At 42.5% G+C, this 25,311-nt stretch overlaps 1 protein-coding gene and 1 pseudogene across 2 annotated transcripts in view; one reads left to right on the forward strand and one right to left on the reverse strand.

Moving 5' to 3' along the window:
• Filip1 (filamin A interacting protein 1) overlaps nt 1-25,311 on the reverse strand; it is a 214,136-nt gene that overhangs the window by 180,669 nt on the left and 8,156 nt on the right. The window lies entirely within an intron of this gene.
• LOC125401413 (5'-nucleotidase domain-containing protein 2 pseudogene) lies at nt 1,249-25,169 on the forward strand (annotated as a pseudogene).

The following is a 25,311-nucleotide window of genomic DNA, read 5'->3' on the forward strand; positions in this document are numbered from 1 at the left end:
AGAGGGATGCCCCAACGTTACAGAAGAACTTTGGGTGACTGTTCAGGCAGCAAGATGTCTCTGTCATTTCTAAAATTTTGAAAGTTGTTTACAATGCACTTCCTGTTTACTTAGATAACACTATACCCTACTGGGGTCTTTGATGAAATTGAAGACAGATAGTTATAGTTTTCCTTAGTTATAGTTTTTCTTAGTTATGATAAGCAATAAATTAGATATACTTTGACTCACAAAGATAAAATAGAAGATAGAATATTTTCTTTAATTTTACCTGATATAAATAAACTAATTATTGTAACTATAATTCTTGCTTGATACTTGTTTTGTTATATATAATTTTACTATATTAAAATTAAAACCTTCCTTTTAATTTAGACAGAAAGGAGAGATGATGTGGGATTCTCCTCTGCATGCTATGAATATGTTTTATTGCCATTGGTTAATAAAGAAGCTGCTTTGGCCAATGGAAGGGCAGAATAGAGCTAGGTGGTGAAAACTAAACTGAACATAGGAAGAAAGACGGCAGAGTCAAAGAGATGCCCAGTAGCTGCTGCTGGAGAAAGACACCAGAACCTTACCAGTAGGCCACAGCTTTGTGGTGATGCACAGATTAATAGAAATTAATTTAAGATGTAAGAGGTAGCTAGAAATATGCCTGAGCCATCGACCAAAGAATGTTGTAATTAATATAGTTTTATGTGATTATTCAGGTCTGGGAGGTTGAGAAACAGAAGCTCAGTCTCCTATTACAGACATTTCCTTCTAAGCCACAAGACTATGTTTATGATCTACACAGAAATGCTGCATGGTCTCCTTTGGGGTTACCTAAGGAAAGTGTGGTCATTCTGCTGTACTTGACCTTAAGAGGACAGAGAGGGCTGGAGAGATGGCTCAGTGGTCAAGAGCATTGCCTGCTCTTCCAAAGGTCCTGAGTTCAATTCCCGGCAACCACATGGTGGCTCACAACCATCTGTAGTGAGGTCTGGTGCCCTCTTCTGGCCTGCAGGCATACACACAGACAGAATATTGTGTACATAATAAATAAATAAATATATTTTTAAAAAAAAGAGGACAGAGAAATTCTTTTTCCTTTCCTTACCTAGAGCTAGAACATGGCATCCCTATCTGAATATGTCATGACGTTACAGAGAGCCTAGGGAAGAGAAGACCGCCAGACCCCACTAGTGGGATGATACTTTTCAATATTTAACCCCTTTAAACCTATTTCCTCAGTTGCCCAGAAGTACGATGGAGTTTTACCTTCACAGCTCTGCCCTCTCTACCTCCAGCTCTGTGCCTACCCATGCTCTTGTGGGCGACAGGGCATCAGTGCCCCGAGGTTAGGAAAGCAGCGTGAGAGGCACAGAGGGCAGTATGCGGAGGGCTCCATCCGGCCAGTTTTCATTACCTAAAATGTGTTGCTAGTTATAAGCTTTGTTTTAACATAAACATCTTTCTTTGCAAAACATATTTTATTGCTTAGGTTTTTTATACATAATTCTAAACTGTTGAAAACACTGTCAAATATGGGAACATAAGAAAGCACGAATGTTTCTTTTAAGAAATTGCTGACTTAATTATCTGTAGCTTTGCTAAAAGAGAAAAAAGATGTTAGAGTTCCAGGACAAAATTGTTTCTCCCCCTAAAATACTATTGGAGCCCTTACTGCTTCCGCATGCTTGGAAACTGAGGCATCTGTAATGCAGGTGCCCTGGAGTGCAGACTGACCACGGCATTTGTCAGAAAATGAATCTGCATGTTCCAGAAGCAAGGTTTACACCAACACTGCAAACCTCCAGATGTTTCAAACTATAAATAAGTAAATAAGAATGCGTCAACAGACTGGACTGAGCTCTCAAGTCCAGGCGAAGAGTGGGAGGAGTGAGATTATGAGCAAAGAGGTCAAGACCATGATGGGTTGACCCACTGAAACTGTCTGCCTGAGCTAATGGGAGCTCACCAACTCCAGCTGGACAGGGCAGGAACCAGCATAGGTCCAAAATAGTCCCTCTGAATGTGGGTGACAGTTGCATGCCTGGGGCAGATGGTGGGATCACTGGCAGTGGCACCAGAATTTATCCCTACTTGTACTGGCTTTTTTGGAATTATTCTCTTTGGATGAATACCTTGTTAAGCCTAGATATGGTAGGGAGGGCCTTGGGCCTTCCCCAAAGCAATATATCTTATCCCCCTGAGGAGTGGGTGGGGGGTTATGTGGAGGGAATGGGAGGAGAAGAGGGAGTGGGAACTGAGATTGCTATGTAAGATGAAAAAAGATTGGTTTTGTTTCTTTAAAAGATAATTCATTCATTCATTAAAAAAAGAATGAGTGAACAGGCTCGGGGGAGGGGGGTTGGCAGTGAGTGACAAAGGGAACAGAGTTCATCTCAGTGTCAGTCCAGACCTGCTGACAGGGCACGCCTAATACCAGCCAGTGTCTCCTCGCCAAAGTGACCCTCACATAGCCTTTTTGTGGGATTCAGTTAGACTCTGTCTAAGAAGTTATGTCATAGACAGATGTGAACACTAACTTAATGCAAGGCTCTCAAATACAGTGCTTCTCAAACAGTGAAACGCCACCATCCAGCCGATATTTGACAATGTCCAGAGGTCTTTTTCAGTTTTACATGGAGGATTAAATTGACATGCAATGTCAGCACCGCCCCCAGAGAGGAATGACACTGCTCAAAATATCAGCAGGGCTGAGGCTGATGAGCTCTGCCCTAGAGGACTAATGTGGTAATAACAATCAGACAAACGGCCAGCAAGAGCTTACAGTCTGACAGCAGTGATGAGACAGAGACGTAAAAACGCAGGCAAAACACAAAGAACAAGAAATAGAAAGATGGGGCTGAAGAGGTGGCTCGGTGGCCAAGAGCACTGATTGCTCTTTCAGAGGACCTGGGTTCAATTCTCAGCACCCACATGGCAGCTCACAGCTGTCTGTAACTCCAGTTCCAGGAGACCCAATACCCATGGGGATAACACCAATGAGCATAAAATAAAAATTTAAAAAAGCTTCTCAGTCATAATCTTAAAACATTTATATACATTAAAAAAAAAAAGAAGAAGTAGAAAGATGAGGTTGCAGCTAGGACTCAGTGGTAGAGGTCTTACCTGGCATGGATGAAGTCCCAGGTTTAATCCCTAGCACCACCACCAAGGAGGAAGAAAGCAATATGGGGATTTAAAAACTTCTTTTAGCTTTGAGGTCAGGGGATGTTCAAGAAAAATAAACTTAATATTTTTTAAAGTAAATTTAAATCCCAATAGAGGGATTGGGGTTTTTGTTGCTGGTGGTGGTTGCAATGGAGGGTTTCGTTGTTTGTTTGAGACAGGGTCTCTCTATATAGCTCTGGCTGTCCTGGGACTCACTATATTAGACCAGACTGGCCTCAACTAACAGAATTATGTGCCTCTTCCTCCCTAGTGCTAGGATTAAAGGAGTGCACAACCACACTAGCTAGGTCTGACTGGATGGTCTTTTGAGATGGAAGTTTGAGATGGTCTGGGACTTACTACGTAGCCCAGGCTGATCTCAGATTTACAGTGACCCTCCTGCTACTGTTCCAAGTGCTGGAATGTGAAGCCTGTGCCACCATGCCCAGCCAAAGCAGCTAGTGATATTTGAAGTTCTTTTTAATATAAATAAACTAAATGAGTACAGAAACATTTGCTCTGTTCTACAAGGGTACTGAATTCTGTAGGAAACAAAGGTTCAGCAAATAAATCTCTGAGTTCCATTCTTGAAGGTCTCTCTCTCTCTCTGTCTCTCTCTCTGTCTCTCTCTCTCTCTCTCTCTCTCTCTCTCACACACACACACACACACACACACACACACACACAAACACACACAATTAGAATCTCAAGTTAAAACCTCTAGATACATTAGGATCTTTGAAGTAAAAGAAGAATTAAAATGGTAAAGACAGGAAACAAAGAAGGAAGCCTACCTAGTTATTCTGGTTCTTTTTATGGAAGAGGGTACATTGAAAATTTCTTAGTACAAGCCAAGTGTCCTCAAGTTCGGTGAACACATAAGCATCACCATCTTTCCAAGTATTCCTAATGCAAGATGTTGCAGTAGAAAACTCACCATTGTTAAATGACTGAGAAACCTAGCAGAAAAAGAAATATTAGATATTATTTTCTTTTTTAAATTTTTATCTATTTTTGAGAATTTTATACATGTATAAAATGAAACATGAACATATCTACCCCCATCTCCCCATCCAATTTCTCCAACACCACCCCCCGTGTTGGATTTTGTTTGTTTGTTATTTATTTTTGAGACAGTCTTTCTATGTTGATCTCTGGTTGACCTTGAACTCAAGATCTTCCTGCAGTCACCACAGCCACACAATCAAAATTTTTTTGGGTGATCAGAACCACGTAAGAGTTGTGTCTCTTCATGGTTGATCCTGAAGTGACATCACACACCAGAGCTCCCACCCTCCGTCATTCTGCTTTTCCTTGTTTTCCCTAGTCTTCCTGTCCTGAGATTACATTTCCCAGATTAGAACTAATAATGAATAACCATCACCATTTTGATTCAGCTTCTGCTCTCTCGGGTTCCTGGGTTAAGTGAAAGACATCCCCAGTGGAAGGTCTGTTTGAAGTTCTGCCATCCACTGCAATCTGAATGAGAAAGAAAGCTATGCAAATTGTAGATGGACAGAGAAATTCTGGCCATGTGTTGCATTGTGGGAGAGCACAGAACCTTCAAGAAACATAAAGAAGTCAATAGAAGCCCATGGAAGAGAGAACCTGGGAAAGCTTGTTAAGAGCCCATTGGTGCAGAACAGAGTCTTACACTTTGACCTGCCCCACAGCTGGTGTGGGAGAATTGTCTGTATTCTGTCGATCATATTTTAATAAAACGCTGATTGGCCAGGCAGTCAGTATAGGCAGGAAAGCCAGACAGGAAGTAGAGGTGGAGCAAAGAGACTGGGTGTATTCTGGAAAGCAGGAAGCTCCCTCTGCAGTTCTGCCCAGACCACCGGAGAGGAAAGATGTAAGCTGCCCAGCTGAGAAAGGTACTGAGCCGTGTGGCTAACGTAGATAAGGATAATGGGGTAACATAAGTTATAAGAACTAATAAGTAGCCTGACCTAATGGGCCAATCAGTTTATAACCTAATGTAGACTCTGTGCTATTTTCTTTGGGATTTGCCTGTTGTGGGGTACCGGGTGAGATAGAAACCCCAACAAGCCAGTCCTCATGTTACATATGGCACCCAACGTGGATAACTGAATCCACAGAAAGCCTGAGAAAACTTGGGAAAGGATAGAATAAAGCATGTTTTCTTGGTAGCAGCAATTTCTCGGGTCTGCTCTGCTTGCTAAAGGCAAGCAAATGCTCTCATCTAAGAGAGGCTTCCTGACTCAGCTTTAGCTGCAAAATTTTGTAGTTCATTAAAAGGTCCTGCCATGAAACACTTAAATGGTGTTAATGAAAAGCTGAATGCATGCTTTTCGGGTTTTCAGGCGTAACAGGAAAAAAGCTGCACTGTTTTAAAATGCCGGCTTTCTGGGCTGTCCTGCCAGGGCAAACTCTGACTCTTTCAGGCAGGCAGTCCGACTGAGTGTGGTCTGTGAGCAGAATGCTGCAGCTTGCTTGCTGGCAGGGACCTTGAAACGCCACAGAGTTGTGGCAATAAAAATGGCTACAGCCTGTACCTCTGCCATGGGGCTGGAAAGCTAAGGAATGGGCTGGATCTAGCAGTCAAAGCCATGGCTTTCTGTATTGCTTTGTAAATTAAAGACTCATGTGGTCAGAAAAAGAGAGATATGCAGTAAAGAGAGATTCAAAGAGGAAGAAAACCTCTAAACGGTTTACAGTGTGTTAAAAATATATGCAGGATTAAAGTTAAAGTTCTTAAAGTAAAAAGAAAGAGAGTAGTTGGGTATGGTGGTACACACCTTTAATCCCAACACTTGGGAGGCAGAGGTACATTGACCTCTGTGACTTCAAGGGGAAGAGGTAGATTGACCTCTGTGACTTCAGGGTGTGGAGGTACACACCTTTAATCCCAATGCCTGGGAGGCAGAGGCATATTGACCTCTGTGACTTCAAGGGACAGAGGTAGAGACTGACCTCTGTGACTTCAAGGTGTGGTAGCACACGCCTTTAATCCCAATGCCTGGGAGACAGAGACAGACAGATTTCTGTGAGTTCAAGGTGTGGTAGCATGCACCTTTGAGCCCAGCACTGTGGAGGCAGAGACAGAGGAATCTCTGTGAGTTCAAGGACAGCCTGGTCTACAGAGTTATTCCAGGACAAAGATATACAGAGAACCTGTCTCAAAAAGTAAAAGTAAAAATAAAAGAAATAGAGTTTAAAATAAAGCTGCATAAAGACGGAAAATATACAGAGAATCTTGATACTGTATGCTATTATGCTCTCTTTGAATTGTTTGAATGCTGAGGAAGGAGCAACAGCTGCTTTTTTTAAAGAGAGAGAGACCACTCCCCAATGGGCTGGCAACTCAGCGGCGATTGGCTGAAGGAGCGGAAGGAGCTCCCGCAGCACACAGCCCTCTGGGTTTTGTAAAGTTTCTCCATTTTGGTTGAATTGTGACAATTCCCAAAACTACATTAAGTTGGTTTCCATAACTATAGTGGCTTATTTATCCACAGTCTTGTCCTCCACAGCCTCATAGCTGACTCAGACACAGTCTACTCATCAATCACATGGCCTGAAGTGTGCCTCCTTCCTCTGACACCTCTCTCTCTCTCTCTCTCTCTCTCTCTCTCTCTCTCTCTCTCTCTCTCACACACACACACACACACACACACACACACACACACACACACACACACACTGTAACACAGGCCTGATCTCTGCTCTGAGCCCATGCCATGCTGCCGTCTACTTGTCTATGGCACTATTAACTCTTCTAATAAATATCTTATTTCAAGTGACAATCCACCTCCATTTCCCCCTTGAATCTCAAATATTTAAAACCTTTCACAGAATAAGCTTATTATTATACATTAGAGTAACAGGGCAAGCCAGAACAGCCTCCAGTGGAAACAGAGAACAAGCCCACTGGTCTCAATCATCAACCACTAGCTTGCAAATTTCCTCCAAAAGTTTTGAGGACTCCTGGATCCTACTTAACATTCAGGGATAAGGCAAGGTCCAACCCAGGAAGTTAATCCTTGAGAATGCCTCCTGGTCAGACTGCATGGTCAAGTTCACTTTTTCATGGATGGAACATGAGTTGCTTGGGGATCACCCAAAAAGCATTATCTTTCTCATACAAAATTTATATAGCTTTCCACACAACCATTTAGCACATCTCTTGCTGTTTGGGCCAAAGCCCTGAGAGGAGAAATAGCTAGAAGTCAGAGGAGAAGTGGTTCCTCCTCTTTTCTATGGAAAAGAGCTATGGGATAACACCAAGAAAGTTCCCAGCATTTCCCCCTTGACAAAGAAAATTAGTATCAAAAGAGGTGGAAACAGCTCTCCAAATCCACTATGCTGACTTTCAACCCTGCTACCATATTAGAGGTTCATGGTCTTCCTTCCTACTCCTAGACTCACTTCAGAAATCAGTTGTGGGACAGAGTGTTCATGCCTGTAATCCCAGCTCCTGAAGCAGGAGGGCTCCTGAAAGATGAAGAGCATCTTACAAGGGGTCTATGAATGAAAAGCTATTTAAGCGAGGGCTGGAAATAAAAAGTTTGTTTAAAAAGTTGTAAGATAGAATTTCAGCTAATATACCAAGAACTATCTATCCTTACTCCCATTCTGTCAACATTGAAACGACATTCAAAACTAAAATTCTTCACGTGGTCTTGTTTGTTAGTTTGTTTTGAGATAGTATCTCACTCTGTAACCCAGGCTGACTTCGAAGTTTTATTTTGGGATATCCTCAAACTCGCAGCAGTCCGCCCGAGTGCTGAGATCATAGGGATCTGCCTCCATGCCCAGTTCCTATGTGGTATCTTTTAAAAACAGATTTTTTAAAAAAATTTTTAATTATAGGTATCTGTGTATGGGTATAAGCACAAAAGTGCAGGTGCCTCTGGTTCCAAAAGTCATGAGTCCTCCTGGAGTTGGAGTTATAGGTGGTGCCTCACTTCCAAGATGAATGCTGGCAACCAAACGTGGGTTCTCTGCAAAAACATAAGTGCTTTCAACCACTGAGATATGTTCCCTGCCCTTTTGTGGCCTTGTAAGCTTGTTTTCATTAGGATGAAGTAGTTAGAGATTCTGCAGAACTAGCTGTACTCTCTCACAGTTTCGTTTTGCTAAGTCTCATCTAGTCGGGATGTGTAATAGAAGCTGTATTTCTGGGAATATGGGGTTGTGCAACACAAATTCCCAAGAAGTTGTCTCGGGAACTCCGCGATTCAAATATAGAGAGACTAGCTTAAGAAAAGAATAGAAATTTGTGTAGCATATTGAGTTTGGCCTTTTGTTCCTTTCTGAATAACATGTGTATGTGTGGGGAGGCAATGGAGGGACCACAGGCACCACATAAAATGCATCTACTAGCTAATCCAGCACAACATTCTGCTAGCCCCACCATCTGTCCTACCTCCATTCCCCATGCTTGAAGCTGCCGCTAGTCTTTGAAAGGAAGTTGTCCTGTAAGAATTCCTTAACACTTCAGAGAAGTTTCTGACATTTTACTTCAATTTATTAATCATAAAAGCATTATTTAAAAAAAAAAAACTTCCTAGGGAAACTCCACCTGGCTTCTTCTTGGTATCTTCACAGCCAGACCTCTCTGCACTTGGAGACTTGTTTGGAAACTTCACGATGCTGTGGAGAAGTTCTTCCGATTAGACTTATTCAAAAGCAATTGAAGTAACAATATGTATTTTGTTGCTGCTGTCTGGCACCACTAAATATGCTAAATACAATGTGAATCCATTAAAGCGCCCTTGTAAAGCATCAAGGGCTTGAAATCCCTGCTCTCTGTTGGGAAATCATTTCACAACACTCTAAAACATTAAGACTCCCAGTTCTGTGGGAACCACTCTAGAGGGTAAGCAAAGCTCTAAGTGGAAATCTGATATATAATAGTCACTGGCCTTTCAGAGATTAAAAATAAATCACAGAATCATACAACATTGAGAACAAGACTTTTTATCTATTTTTTATTGATTTTTATTGAGTTTTTCTCTGTTTCCCTCCCTGCCTCTCCCCTCCCCTTCAACCCTCTCCCAAGATCCCCAGGCTCCCAATTTACTCAGGAGATCTTGTCTTTTTCTACTTCCCATGTAGATTAGATCTATGTATGTCTCTGTTAGTGTCCTCATTGTTGTCTAGGTTCTCTGGGATTGTGATTTATGGGTTGGTTTTCTTTGATTTATGTTTTTAAAACCACTTATGAGTGAGTAAATGTGATAATTGTCTTTCTGTGTCTGGGTTACCTCACTCAAAATGTTGTTTTTTTAGCTCCATCCATTTGCCTGCAAAATTCAAGATGTCATTATTTTTTTCTGCTGTATAGTACTCCATTGTGTAAATGTACCACATTTTCCTTATCCATTCTTTGGTCAAGGGACATTTAAATTGTTTCCAGATTCTGGCTATGACAAACAATGCTGCTATGAACATAGCTGAACACATGTCCTTGTGGCACGATTGAGCATCCTTTGGATATATACCCAAAAGTGGTATTACTGGGTCTTGAGGGAGGTTGTTTCTTAATTTTCTGAGAAATCTCCACACTGACATCCAAATGGGCTGTACCAGCTTGCATTCCCACCAGCAACACAGGAGTGTTCCCTTTACCCCACAACCTCTCCAGCATAAGTTTTCATCAGTATTTTTGATCTTGGCCATTCTTACAGGTATAAGATGGAATCTCAGAGTTGTTTTGATCTGCATTTTTCTGATGACTAAGAATGTTGAAAATTTTCTTAAGTGTCTTTCAGCCATTTTAGATTCCTTTGTTGAGAGTTCTCTGTTTAGGTTTATACTTTATTTTTTAAATTGGATTATTTGTTCTTTTGATGACCAATTTCTTGAGTTTTGAATTTTGAAGATCAGACCTCTGTCTGATGTGGGGTTAGTGAAGATCTTTTCTCATTCTGTAGGCTGTCGTTTTGTCTTGCTGACTACGTCCTTTGCTTTAGAGAAGCTTTTCAGTTTCAGAAGGTCCCATTTATTGTTTCTCTCAGTGTCTGTGCTGTGGTCTCCTATGTCAATGCATTCAAGTGTACTTCCCACTTTCTCTTCTATTAGGGTCAGTGTGGCTAGTTTTATGTTGAGGTCTTTGATCCATTTGGACTTGAGTTTTGTGCATGGTGATAGATATGGGTCTATTTTCATTCTTCTATATGTTAATATCCAGTTATGCCAGCACCACTGAGAACAAGACTTTTACAGCTACAAGGGCTGACCATCATCTTCTGAAGTCTAACAATTCTGATTGTCTCATAAAAGGCAGCTGTTTATCTAGCTTACCAAGAATATGTGGCCAGATATGGTGAATCAGAAGTTAAAAATCACCATTGGCTAGATTAAGAGTTTGATAAAGGCCAGTCTAAGCTACATGAGAGCTTGTCACTAAATAAGAGAGTAAACCATTACCGCACAGTCTTTGAGGACCAACATGAGCAAGGCTTGTTTTTAGGAGTGAAAAGAGTTGTAATGTTGTCCCTCACTTCAGCAAATATCACTTAATGGATGTAACAAACACATAATCAGGATTTATACAAATTATATTAAAACAAAATAAAATATTATAATGATGAAGAATCAGAAGCACTTGTCTCCAAATGCAAGAACTTATAAGGAAGAGAATCCTTCCCTGGAAGGGTCTGGATAAATCCGAGCTGCAAACAACAAGTATATGACATATGTACAATGGAAACCAACCAGTTCCCAATTATCCATGATTATAAAGACAGAAATTATATAAGTGATTTAAATACATCTAGAATATATCATACATATATGAATTTCAAGCATCTCAAACTTTTATATATCATATATCTACCTAACACATGGGGCATAAAACAAAATCTTTTAAGTCACTTGACTGAAAATCATTTGGGCTCTCTCAAGGTGGTACCATATGCAAGTTATTATCTGTAGACAAGAAAGCCTGTTCTCCATCAAAACAGCAAGCTGTGGACCATTCATTCCCTTATGCCTGTAGCCTGTGACTCCAGAAGCACCACCGTTAGTATTTTATAACTGACAAAAACCACATACCTGAAGTAAAATTCTACAGAAAAACGGAACCAATTACATAAAAGAGATAGATGGTAGGTATATAGAAAGATATAGATAGGTAGGTAGGTAGATAGGTGGATGGATAGATAGATAGATAGATAGATAGATAGATAGATAGATAGACAGATAGAGATAGATGATGGAGAGAGGTGATGATGATGATGATGATGAAGATAGATAGATAGATAGATAGATAGATAGATAGATAGATAGATAGATAGATAGATAGATAGACAGACAGACAGATGGAAAGATTCCATCTGTAGATTCATAGGTAGAGAGGATAATGACATAGAACAGAATAAAAATATTATTATAGAAATTGGTTCACACAATTCTAGAAACGGTGACGTCTCCAATCTGCTGGCTAAGGTGGAGAACTGGGAAAGGTAGTGGTGTAATTCAATCCCAGTTCTAAGAATTAAAGTGTGGGAAAGAAATGTTGTCAGCCTGGCCCAATCCCAGATTCTGAGGCCTGGAAGTGTTTTCTGGAAAGAAAAGATGGAAGATCTAGTTGACCTGCAGTGGGGGCCAGGGAGAGATTTCCTCTGGGCTTTGTTTCTACTGGGGCCTCATTACATTAGATGGCGCTCACCCACGCCGGTTGAGGAAGACCTCTTTTACACATTTTACTGACTCCAATACTAATCTCTTCCAGAAACACCCTCACAAACATACTGAGAAATAATGTTTTCCAGATATCCGGACATTCTTTAGCCTATACAGTTCACATGACTTGACTTGTCATTCCTAGGCAAACATAAAACCCCATCTGACCTATAATCTTATATTGAAGACCACACTCTGGAAGATCTTTACTTACCATCTGGTTTTCTTAAATAGGGGGCAGGGGAGAAAGCAATATTTAATTTAAATATGTTTATAGGTAACACATTATGACACATCTCTGAAAACAGATTATATGCATATACTGAAGACCTTCAAATGTTGCAATTTTTGTCTTTGTGTCTTGAGAAAAGGGCTCATGATGCAACGAAGGCTGGTCCAGACTCACAAAGCTGTCTCTGACTCCTGATCCAAACAAGGCTGGTCCAGACTCACGAAGCTGGCTTCTGACTCCTGATCCTCCCCACTTCACCTGCTAGGTCAGATACTGCTCTTGGGATGTTACTGGAAGCATAGGACTTCCTGTAGTGGTTTTTGCTCATTCTCATTTCACTTCTCTTGTTTTCAGTGAAACAACAGACCTAACTCAGTAGAAGATAGAGGAGGGGAACGTTAGATAAGCTTTGATCTGAATACCTATTATGACAAATCAAAACAATAAAATATACAAAAATATGAGCAGAGTAGTTGCATTTCTTGACAAGAATGTGGTTGGATGAGGATGAAAGGTCAGGTGAAATCCCTGAACGTCCACTAGTGTATGAATAGCTCTGGTACTTGGTTTAAGTAGGAGGATGCCAGACAATGTGACGGCTTCATCCTGTCACTCTTTCTGTGGTAAGATGTATAAGAGCCTGAACAAAGTCTAAAATGGATCTAAAATTCAAGGATGTGGCTCAGAGTGATAGTTGTCTACCAAAGCCTAACTCCGTTTTGTTAGGCACTCAATTCTCTAATGATGTAGGTGGGCCTTCTGTCTATATGTTACTTTCATTGGTTAATAAAGAGACTGCCTTGGCCTTTTTGATAGGCCAGCCCCTAGGTGAGTGGAGTAGACAGAACAGAATGCTGGGAAGAAGGCAATGAGGCAGACGACATGGCTCTCCTCTCCAAGATGGAGGTGGGTTAGAATCTTCCCGGTAAGTCACGACCTTGTGGTGCTACACAGATTATTAGAAATGAGTTAATTAATATGTGAGAGTTAGCCAATAAGGGGCTGAAGAACTAATGGGCCAGGCAGTGTTTAAATGAATACAGTTTCCGTGTAATTATTTTGTATAAAGCTAGCCGGGCAGACGGTGGGAAGCGGCCCACCATTCCTTCTGCACCCTAACTAGCTGACTTTTCCCCAACTCATTGCAACTATCCACAGCTTTGTGACTAAGGTCTGCCCTTTTGAAGAGAAGTGTTGTGTGCCACTCGGGAGCTAGGCCCAGGATAACAAGCACACATTCCTCCCTGCTTTTTTCTCTTCCCTCGGACAGAATCTTAGATATGGAACATGGTATTTTCCCCAGTAACACAAAAGCACTGTCTTGGTTGATCACGAAGTAAGGTAGAGGGAATCCAAGGCCCCGAGTCACTATGTGGAGCAGATCTGCCATACTGATTTAGACCATGGCATTCAGATCTTTATTCTTTACCACTGTATACAGGGTGTTAGTTGCAGTGGCTTAGCCCGACAAGGACTAATTATGGAAGATGAAACATTTTGAAGGGAAAGTTATCTTCAGCAACCAGGTCTTTCTTGAAAAAAATTTAATTTTAGTACAGATTGGGTATCCCCTCTCTGAAACGCTTGTGACTAAAAGATTTTACTCTTTTTTCATTTTGGCATATTCATATATGTAACATGAGGGGCCGGCTTGTTGGTGTGTCTGTCCCACCCAGCACCCTACAACCAGCATACCCCAAAGAAAAATCATACAGAGGACTCCATAAGATTATAAAACTGATTGGCCCATTAGCTCATGGTTCTTGTTAACTCTTGTAACTTATATTAATCCATTATTCTGATCTATGTTAACCATGTGGCTCAGTACCTTTTCCAGTGGGGCAGGTTACATCTTGCTTCTCTGTGGTCTGGGCAGGGAGGGAGGAATGGGCTTCCTCCTTCCTAGCCTTCTCCTGTTCTCATTACCCCGCCTCTACTTCCTGTCTGGTTGATCCGCCTATACTTCCTGCCTAGCCAATCAGTGTTTTATTAAAATACATGATTGACAGAATACAGATAATTCTCCTGCACCACATATTTATGTTTGGAGGACAAGATCCAAGTTTACATATGAAATTCATGTATGTTTCCTATACATCTTGTACACATTAGGCTGAAGGTCATTTTATTCAATTTTTTTTTAGTGTCTGTGCTTTAACTCATCACACAAGGTCACGTGTAATATCCTGTCAGTGCTCATGTGTTTGAATACTTGGTGCTGACGGTGATGTCTGCGAACGTTCCTCAGACATCACTAAGGGTGGGCTTTAAGACTTTATAGCCCAGTTCACGTCCTGCTCTCTCTGATTCTGTGAGCAGGTGCTTCTGATTCTTGCCTGCATGCCTTCCCTTCCAGTTGCCAGGACGAACTCCATCCCTCTGGAATTGTAAGCTACAATAAGTCTCTTCTCCCCTGCATTGCCTTTTGTCAGGGTCATTTATCTCAACAACAGAAAAGAAGCCGGGGCACCTTCCTGCTCCTACATGCCCCACTACCTGATAATCTACTAACTTTGATGTCAGATCCCGGCAACAAAGACAGTCTCTGGAAAAAACACAAATCTTGATTTTCTTCAGCCCAAGCCAAGTTTCAGTGTAGCCACCATTATAGATGATATCAGCTACTACTATGAATAGATAAATACAATGTCTAACTTGACAAGGCTGAGTGTCGGGATGAGAAACAGTACCAGTTACCATCTCAGAAGTTTCCACCCTTCCAAAACAAATGGACTCCCTACCAAAAGCAGAAGTTTTCCATTTCCTGCAGGGCAACGCTCTGGCAGCGGCAAAGCTGACAGTTTCATGGGAACTTAGACAAAGTTGACCTGCATTAAACTAGATACACTGTACTAAATAAAACTCTGATCATATTGTTGTTTGGTAAAAAAAACAAAAATTGTAAGTCTAAAGAGGGGGAAAGAGGCATGTTAATGCCACTTGCTAACACAAATTTATTTTTACATTATTTAGTCAGCCGACTCCTGGCCAAGGCTCTCTCTGTTGAACAAGTCTACTTATAATGATCTGTATTCGTTCCCCCAGATAGGATCTATGAACTTGCCTGTCGAGATTGTATATAGAATAGAACAGGGGAATATATATGGAGATGTAAGTCATTCGTAATATTGCAAAGAGGGCACAGCAAAATTTGAATATGCATTTAAAAAACAACTCAGGATGGATCTATGCAACCCCCAGAATTCGGGTGAGTAGTCAACAAATGGAATTTAAAGATTCTTAAAGAGACAAAGTTACCTATCTTGTGTTTTTTAGTTTTATGTTTAAAAAGGCAAGTATACTAAAAGAACAACAAAATTGTTATCCTTATTACAGTCCAGTTTAATCTCTACAATATTTCATATTTTGAGGTAAGAATGGAGCTGCAAAAAAAAAATCCTGTGAAGTTGTCACACACGGGAAATACTCTCTGTTAAAATAATGATCATGAAGCCAGAGAAATGGTTCCGTGGTTAAGAGTTCCTGCTGTCCTTTCAGAAGCCTCCAGTTCTGTCTTAGAACCACTTGTGACTCCAGCTCCAGGTTAGCCTGAACCCTCTGCTGACCTCCATTGGTACTAGACACTCATACACATACCATACATTCAAAGACAAAACACTCACAACTTAAGCACACCAAGATCTTAACGGCATTTGGAGTAGCTTTCTGTTTACTCTTTAGCATCTTTAGATAAACTTTAAAAGTCATATTTCAGGCCAGGTGGTGGTGGCACATACCTTTAATCCCAACACTCAGGAGGCAGAGAGAGGCAGATCTCCATGAGTTTAAGGGCAGCCTAGTCTGGTGTAGGAGGTCCTTCTTCCTATGTGTTGCTTGTATTGGTTAATGAATAAAGAAATTGCCTTGGCCTGATAGGGGCAGAACTTAGGTAGGTGGGAAAGATGGAACTGAATTCTGGGAGGAATAAAGCAGAGTCAGAGGAATGCCATGGAGACGCCAGAGTCAGACATGTTGAATCTTTCCCAGTAAGCCACTCTCACATGGCAATATATAGATTAATAGAAATGGGTTAAATCAAGATGTGAGAGTTAGCCAACAAGAGAACTAATGGGCCATGTAGTGATTTAATCAATACAATTTCTGTGTGGTTATTTCGGGGCTAAGCTAGCCAGGTGGCCGGGACGAACAAGCGGCCTCTCCTTACAACACTGGCCTACAAAGTCAATTCCAGGACAGCCATCAGAAAGCAACAGAGAAACCCTGTCTCAAAAAGCCAAAAAATAAAATCACATTCCTAAGAAGATGCTCAATGTCACTCACACACAACCGTGGAGATTGCATTTCTGCATTGGTCAGCTGAGCCATGTAACACAATCTTAAGCACTGGCCATTTGAGGTAAAGAAACGCCGTCTATGTCATGCCTGCTTCGGCTGAGTGTGATGTCAGTAGGACGGGCACAAGGGAGAATACCAAGGCCTGAAACTCCAAATGTCCTTAACAGTGTCATGAGTCAGCTCCCACCCTCACTGATGTAAGATGTTTGTAAGGAATGTTCCAGCACGTTAAGTCTGAGCAAGGATGAAGACAGACTGTGTAAAACACAGTGTGCAAGGTTAGAATTACAAACTCACCCAGTTGACAGGCAGAGATGACCACACTGGAAACACGCTTATCTCACTTAAAGTAGAATACAAATTCCACACACACGTGTGAACAAAAGGACCTAGTCTGTCTCCAGAAACACATGATTTTCATCTGTCCAATATCCTACACATGAGATATAGTTACATAAAGTTTAATTAAATAATGAAATGATGAATATATACCAGTAAACAACTTTCACCTTTAAAACCTCACACACACACCCATTTAACCTTCTACAGCATATTCTTAGTCTAAAGTTTCAAGATGGAGAGGCTTTCCTTGAGGATGCTACCTGCCTAGCTGAGCCTTAACAGAGCTGCTCACTCGATGCCCCAGGGACAGTACCGAGCGTTCTCTGTTTCTTATACAAACCTGAGTACTTACAAGCAAATGCTCGTAGGTTCTACTGGACTTCCTTTTTTAAAAGAAAGGAAAAGAAGCGGGGCAGTGGTGGTGCACACCTTTAATCCCAGCACTCAGGAGGCAGAGGCAGGCGGATCTCTGTGAGTTCGAGGCCAGCCTGGTCTACAAGAGCTAGTTCCAGGACAGGCTCCACAGCTACATCGAAACCCTGTCTTGAAAAACAAAACAAAATAGAATAGAATAAAATAAAAAATAAAAGCAAGGAAAAGAAAAACCTCCAAATAATTTTGGGAAATTGAGATTATGGGCCATGGATGGAATGCTGATGTCACCAAAGTCGAATAGTACTCATATGTTCCCTCTTTCTTAGTGTGGATGTAGGCTATCCTATAATAGAAATACAGTTAAATATAAGGAAAGATGGTATAATTTAGATTTTATGCTTTACAATTATTATCTTAGATATTTTGTGATGCTATTAATTCATTCTAAAAAGGTTTTAACAGCCTAGTGAAATTGCAAATTTTTCCTCATTATATGAAGAAATTGTTCTAATATTTTTTTACTTTTTATTTATTCTTTGTGTCTTTCACATCATGCATCTCAATTCCATTTATTGTCCTGTCCCTTTGTATCTACCCTCTGCCCTTGCAACTTCCCCAAAAAAAAACTAAAATAAAATTTAAGAGGAAAAAAAAAAGAAAAAAGAGAAAGAAAAAAATCAGTCTTGTCATGGAAGCTCTGGTGTGACACAGTGAGTCAGTCACACAGTAAACGCTTTTGTCCATATATCTTTACTTTCAAGTTTTCATTACAAAGAGTCATTGGTCTGGTTCAAGGCCTCTGGTTTCTGCTACACTATCAGTACTGGGCCCTCTCTGGAACTCCTCTTCATTATCCTGCTGTTGCTCTGTGTTGTGGAGATCCTGCAGCTCCAGCAGATCACAGATGGAGTGGATGTTGGGGTGGGGCAACTCATAACCCTGGTTTGGGACCTGGGTAGTTGCAGGGTTGATCAGCCTGCCAGCTCTCCCCTGTCCTCACCATCCAGGGGAATTGTCCTGCACTGCCCTGGCTAGTTCACTCCTTGTAAGGGGCAGGGCCAGTTCTCCTGCTTTCATGCCCTCAGGATCCATTCTCTCACACTTACACATGAAGAAGTTATCTTAAATTAAAGACTGGGGCCAGTCAAGGATGTGGAGCAAGGGAAACACTCCTCCATTACTGTTGGGAGTGCAAACTTGTACACCTATTTTGGAAATAAATATGGTAATATGGTAGTGTCTCAGAAAATTTGGAACTGACTTTCCTCAATTCCCAGGTATGCCACTCCTGGCAAATAATGCTCTACCGTATCATAAGGACACTTGATCAACTATGTTCATAACAACTCTATTCATAATAATTGGAAACTGGAAACAACCCAGATGTCCATCAACCAAAGAATGGATAGAGAAAATGTGGGACATTTATACAATGAAATATTGAAAGCAATGTTTAAAACAATGACATCATGAAATTTGCCAGCAAATGGATGGAACTCGAAAAGATCATCGTGAGCAAGGTAACCCAGATCCAAAATGACACAAATTGTAGGCAGTCGCTTATAAGTGGAATTAGCTGTAAAGCCAAGGACGACCATGCTACAATCCACAGACCCAAAGAAGCTAAGTGACAGAGGACTCAAGGGAAAACACATGCATCTCACTGTGAAGGGGAAAGAGAACAGGCATCACAGGTGGATGGGGGAAAGGTCAGAATAGGGGGTAGGTATTGGAACAGGAGGGGTCAGGTTTGGAGAGGATGGAGGAAGAGAGTACTGGAATCAGGGGGCATCTCTGGGATGAGCTAGAAACCTAGAGCAAGGGAAACTCCCAGGAATTCATGAAAGTAACCTAGCTAGGACTCCTAGCAATGGAGGATACAAAGCCTGAACCAGCTGTCTTCTGTAACCAGGCAAAACTTCCAGTGACTGGGACGCCAACCCAGTCACATAACCTTTGACCTACAATTTGCCCTGCCTACATGATGTGTTGGAGTATGGGTGGTACAGACATTGTGAGATGGCCAACCAATGACTGGTCCAACTTGAGAATCAATGCCACGAGAGGTAGTCCACCCTGACACTGCCTGGAGAACCAGGGCCCAGAGGTTGGACAGCCTATAGACCTAGGATAGAAGGAAACATGACTGGCAATAATAGTAATAATAACAATAATAATAATGATAATGTCAATGAAATGATTCCTAATGATATTCTGCTATATTCATAGATTGTTGCCTAGCCCAATTGTCTTAAGAAAGGCTTTACCCAGCAATTTTTATAAAAACAGATACAGAGACTCACAGCCAAACATTAGGTTGACCTCAGGGAATCCTGTGGGAAAGGGTCAGGAAGGATTGTGGGCATTAAAGGTGTCAAAGACATCGCAAGAAAACACATAGAATCAACTAAACTGGGTTCATGGGGGCTCACAGAGAGTGAATCGACAACCAGAGAGCTTGCATAGGACTGACCTAGGACCTGTGCACATATGATGCAGGTCTATGGCTGTGGGACTCCTAACAGCGGGAGCAGAGGCTGTCTTTTTTGGGACCCTTCCCTCCTGCTGCTCAGCCTCCACTAGCTTTAATAGGAGAGGAAGTACCTAGTCTGACTGCAATTTGATATGTCATAACTGGCTGATCTACACCGGAGGCCTGCCCTTTTCTGAAGAGAAACGGGGAGGAGTAGATGGGGGAGGTTGTAAGGAGGGACTGAGAAATGAGGAGGAAGAAAGGGGAAACTGATCAGGCTGGAAAAAGTAATTAACTCATGTTGGGGGAATATTCAATCACACTGCAAACCCAAGTTTGCATTTGTGTTAATTAAACAAAATTAACCTTGGGTCAGGGGGTGGGGTTAGCAATCATAGAGCATCAGAGGGCATCCAGGAGAGACAGAGAGACACAGGAAGTAGCAAGGAGGGATTTGGAGTGGTGTAGCCTTTTCTGCTTTGACAGAGCAGAAGTAAGGTCTTTCAGAGCTGCCAGTCAAGAGACAGGTTAGCTAGCTGCTACTCAACCTCTCTGAGCTAGCAGATTTTCACCCCAGCCTTTGAATCTTAAGTCTTATTTATAAATAAAACAATAGAGATGTAGTTAAAAGTACTTTAGTGGCAGCAACAGAGCTAGTGCCTGTGGAAACAGAATTTCCACCAGGCCCACTTGCTAGAGAAGCAGGCTGGCAACTGCATAGTTGCAACTATTGGCTGAAGCAACAGTAGATTAGGGTGCAACCACTGTGCTGAAATTAAAACAATAAACTAATTAATTAACTAACTAATGAATTAAGAAAAAGATTGGGGCCAACAAGACACGTTACTGGGTAAAGGCACTTGCTGTGTGAACTCTGTGACCTGAGTTTGATTCCCAGAATCCACATAAAGGTGGGTTCCACAGAGTTGTCCTTTAAACTCCACAACCATACACACACACACACACCATAGAAAGCAATAAAAATTTTAAATATATATTTCCAAGTATGATAATAAAACATAATTTTATGAGAAAACTAGTATGTTCTCATGTTCATAATTCTCATATTTTGTGAGGGTATTGGCTTTTTTTATTTATGTTGTGTTATTTTTTGAGACAAGGTCTCAATATTTTGCCCTGTGCAATCTGGAATTCCTCCTGATTCTATCTACTTAGTCAGTGCTGGGATTAAGGTGTCAATACCATGCCTACTGAAATGTTACTGTTAAATTCCAGTGTTCTTTTCAAAGTCTTGCCATTTTTCTATGTAGAAAAGGGTTTTCCTTCCTCCTCTTTCTCTTTCTGTTGCTTTTCTTCATGTTTTAAAACAAGATCAGCTCAAATTCCCAATCTTCCTGTCTCAGACTCTCAAGCACTGAGATTACAGTCATCTCCACCTCGCCCAGCCTTTCTTTTGAACACCACTATGGACTCTGATGTGCTGTGATTCTTTAGTATTTGTAGGTTTTGTTCCCTCTTTTTCTAGATTAAGGTTCTTGTTGTGTAGCACTGGTTCATTTAGAACTCAGTATGAATACCAGGTTGGCCTCAGACTTATGGTGATCCTCCTGCCTCTGCCTCCATAGGCTGGAATTACAGGCAGGAACCACCAGCCTAGTTTTTCATACTTTGGAAGAAGTTTGTAAATTAGCCAGACTCTGGGGAGAAGAAGCCCTCCAGGGACACTTCCAGGGGACATGCATCTAAGCAGCAAGCAGTCAGTCTCTCTCTTTCTCTCTCTCTCTCTCTCTCTCTCTCCCCCCTCTCCCTCTCTCCCTCTCTCTCCCTCTCTTCTCTCTCTCTCTCCTCTCTTCCTTCCCCCACCCCAGCTCTCTCATGTGCTTCCCCCTCCCCATTTTTTGCATGCAAGAGGAAACAAAGCATGACAGACAATTGATAAAATTTTATTTTGATTTAGATGGATTCTAATAATGGATTTTGTTTAAATATTAGAGTTCATCCACATATGATGCTAAAATTAAGTACTTCTTCAACAAAATTGATTTTTACAACAATGCACACTAGCACACTAATCTTCATACATTTGCTGCTTGTACACTGATGGATGGATGGTGTTTGAATGCCACCTGGTGGCTCTTTTGCTCTGTGCAGCATGGATCTGCTATGCTATGACATGGGTCTCTCATGAGCCTTACACTGCAAATGCCTGATAGATCACTTGCTCAGAGGCTGCAGAATCACAAACTTCACAACATGACTACATACATGACACAGGCTTTTAAATATGCAGATGGTTCTGTTCTGCCTTGCTCAAGTACTCCAGGATATAGTAAAAATTGAAAGTAAAAAGAAAAAATATACAAAATTGTGGATGTAGCACAGCTGGTAGAGTGCTTGCCTAGAATGTATGAAACTCTGGGTTTCAAAGCCCATCAATCTAAAGTGGAGCATGGTGGCACACATTGGTAATCCCAGTATTTAGGATTACAGGAGTCAGAAGTTCAAGGTCATGTTGGGTGTTGGCTGCACAATGAGTTTGAGGCTGCCCTAGGCAATATGAGACCTATCTCAAAAGAAAAAAAAATCCAGTAGTGCTTCATTAATTTTTAAAAGTTAAAATAGAAACAAATTTCTTATGGCATTTTCATAGACATTTTGTTCTTATTTGTGGCCCTGTCCCATTGCCCTTCCCCCCTGCTTTCCTCTACTAATCTCTCTCCTTTACCCACAGACCTCTGTTCTGCTTTCATGCCATGTGTATTCTCTCATCTGCTCTATCCTCCCTTAAGATATCATCTTCCAGTCTGAGGGCAGCAGGCTAGTGGATGGGTGGAGGGCAGTGGGGTTAGTGCAATGGTTTGTCCTGTCCCTATAAGAGACAAGCCCTACCCACTCCCTCCCCCATCCACTGAGGCAGGCAGATCTTCCTCCCTGCTTGCAGCCCAAGTCTCTCTCTCTCTCTCTCTCTCTCTCTCTCTCTGTCTCAAAGAGGCAGTTTCTGCCTCACTCCCTTCTCCTCACTTCTCCTCTCCCCTTCCCTGTTTCTCTTTCTCTCTCTCTTTCTCTGCCTCTCTCTCTCTCTCTCTCTTTGCTCTTCTCCCTTCTCCTCTTTCCCCACTTCCCTTTCCCTTCAATAACCCACTAAATAAATATCCAACCTCACTCTGCATGGCATGCCTATCCATGTCTCTGTCTCTCACCTGCCACGTGGCTTCCCGCCTGGGACCAGCTGCCTTTGTAGACCTGCGATGTGGTCTTGTGGTGTGACTGTCCATCTTGGTCTCTCACCTACCATGTGACCCCTTGCCTAGGCTTTCTCAGGTTCTGCCCCCCCCCGCCCCACAAGACGATGCCCACAAATAAGCAGGAAGCAGTCTTGAGAATCTGCCATCCCAATTCTTTTCACCTGCTGTGCCTAAACTCCAGCCTTTTTATTATAAAAAAGAGATGGGAATGTAATGGTCTGTCCTGTCCCTTTAAGAGACAAGCCCCGCCCACTCCCTCCCTACTCCCTGCCTGGGACTGGACGCCTTTGTGGACTGCTGTGGTCTTGGGACTACTGCCTGCTACAGCCACTGGGGGACCTGTGACATTTTATCTAAACCATTACAGTTAGCACACAGAGGGAATGGCAAGTGTGGCTGCTGTGCAGAGGCCATAGCAGACCACAGATCACCTCGTCCTTACCCTCCTATCCTGGCTGCTGCCCCAGGGTCCAGAGCCCACTGCCCCAGAGCCCTGCATTCAGCACCTGTAGAACCGTGCTTAGAAAACTCAGTGTGTACTAGTTCCCAGGACATGTGGTAGCTGATGACCTACGCCTTGAGGTTTGCAGCCTCCTAAACCCGGCCGCCATCTATGCCAACAATTGTATCAACCTGAGTAACACTGAAGTCTATGGTTTTGAGTACACACTGGCCCAGCATAAGGATGTGCTGCACCCTAAGATCCCCAGTGCTGCCCAGGGACTCCTGGCAGAGCACTGTAAGTATCCTGAGGGGATTCAGAAGCATGACTATGACCGCAGTCTGCCATCTGTGGCCTCCACTACGACATTCAGAAAAGTCCTCCGATGAAAACGGATGCTTTTCATTATGTACAACTAGAATCAGCCTACAGGGGACTCCAGGCTGTGCCAGAAAATGAGGTGTCTTACCTATATGTTCATGTACCTGGCACATGCCACTATACCAGATGAGTTGCTTCTATGACAAGGGCAGTTAATAGACATCTTCTCTTCATCTCAGTACTAGAGATGGCACTGCTGCCCTGTGTGGCAGAAACTTTCTGTGCCGCAGCCTGGACTTTGAGCAAGTCCACCTCTAGAAGGATATGACGGATGCCTCCTGTACCCGTGGATGGAGCAAAACACGGAGAAGTACATCCTGAGAGGGGATGAAACATTTGTGGTCCTGAGCCACCTGGTGGCCCATGGAAAACAGCTGTTCCTCATCACCAACCGTCCTTTCAGCATTATAGACAAAGGAATGAGGCACACGGTAGGGCCTGATGGACCAATTCTTCGATATAGTCATCGTCCAGGGTGACAAGCCCAACTTTTTCACTGACCAGGGTAAACCTTTTTTGAAAGCTTAATGAGAAGGGTTCCCTCACAGGGATCTTATCACTGGCCTGGAAAAGTGTCCCGCGCTACCTTCTCACCAGCAAGAACGACGCGGGGCACTTAGGATTCTTCTGCAGTAAAGCTTTAATGCGTCTTGAGAGGGAGAGCATCAGCTTCCAAAGCGGAGACCCAGAATGAGGGGAACCCAGCCCTTATAAAGGAAACAGTCCTCGCTTCTGACGTGTCACTCTTGGATTGGTCCGCTGCCCATTATCCCAGGTGATGCCTCGGAAGTAGGCAGGGACGCAGCAGTAGAGAGTTACCAAGCACATGCGCTGGGATTAAAGGCGTGTGCTACAACACCTTGAACTCACAGAGATCTGCCTGTCTCTGCCTCCCAGGCATTGGGACCGAAGGCGTGTACTACCACACCTTGAGGTCACAGAGGTCAATCTGCCTCTGCCTCCCAGGCATCAGGACTAAAGGCGTGTACCACCACACCTTGAGGTCACAGAGGTCAATCTCTACCTTTGTCCCTAGAAGCGACGGAGAATGTGGTTGCGGCCCTCCACAGAAAAGGGCAAGATCTATCAGCAGAGAACCCTGTTTGACTTCCTTTGTCTACTTTGGTGAACATCTCTACGGTGGCCTGGTGGATCTCATGCAGTGGTGTGTCTAATGCACTGGAGCCTTCATCCCTGAGCTGGAGCTCGAGAGCCACATCATCAACAAAGGACAGTACATGCACGCATTGACATGTCAGCAGGCACTCACTGGTCTGCAGAGCGTATGCAGACGTATCAGGATGCAGAGTCCAGGCAGATGCTGGCTATGGATGAAAGAGCCACAAGAACTAAGATGCATCACCAAGGCCTCTCCAATGCTCAGTTTGGGAGCATTTTCCACAGCTTCCACAGCCCCGCCTACTTCTCCAGGAGTCCAATGTGCTTCTCCAACCTCTCCATAGCCTTTCTCAGCTTGTTCAGCTACCATGTGGATTTCACTTTCTACCCATGCTGCATACCCCTGCAGCATGAGGCACCCCTATGGGTGGACCAGTTCTGTACTGAACTATGAAGACACCCTTTCTTGGGAACATGGCACACACCCACTGAGGGCACTTTTATTGTCTTGGACAGACCTTCCATCCTTTCGGCTCCAGCTACACTACCCTGACAAATAATAAAAGAAGTCTCTGTCTTCAAAAGCATGAACAAACAAAACAAAAATTCATCCTCCTCTCCTACAACAAACTCC

Source organism: Myodes glareolus, chromosome 4 (genome assembly GCF_982192425.1).
Source record: "Myodes glareolus chromosome 4, mMyoGla1.1, whole genome shotgun sequence".
NCBI classification, from domain to species: domain Eukaryota; kingdom Metazoa; phylum Chordata; class Mammalia; order Rodentia; family Cricetidae; genus Myodes; species Myodes glareolus.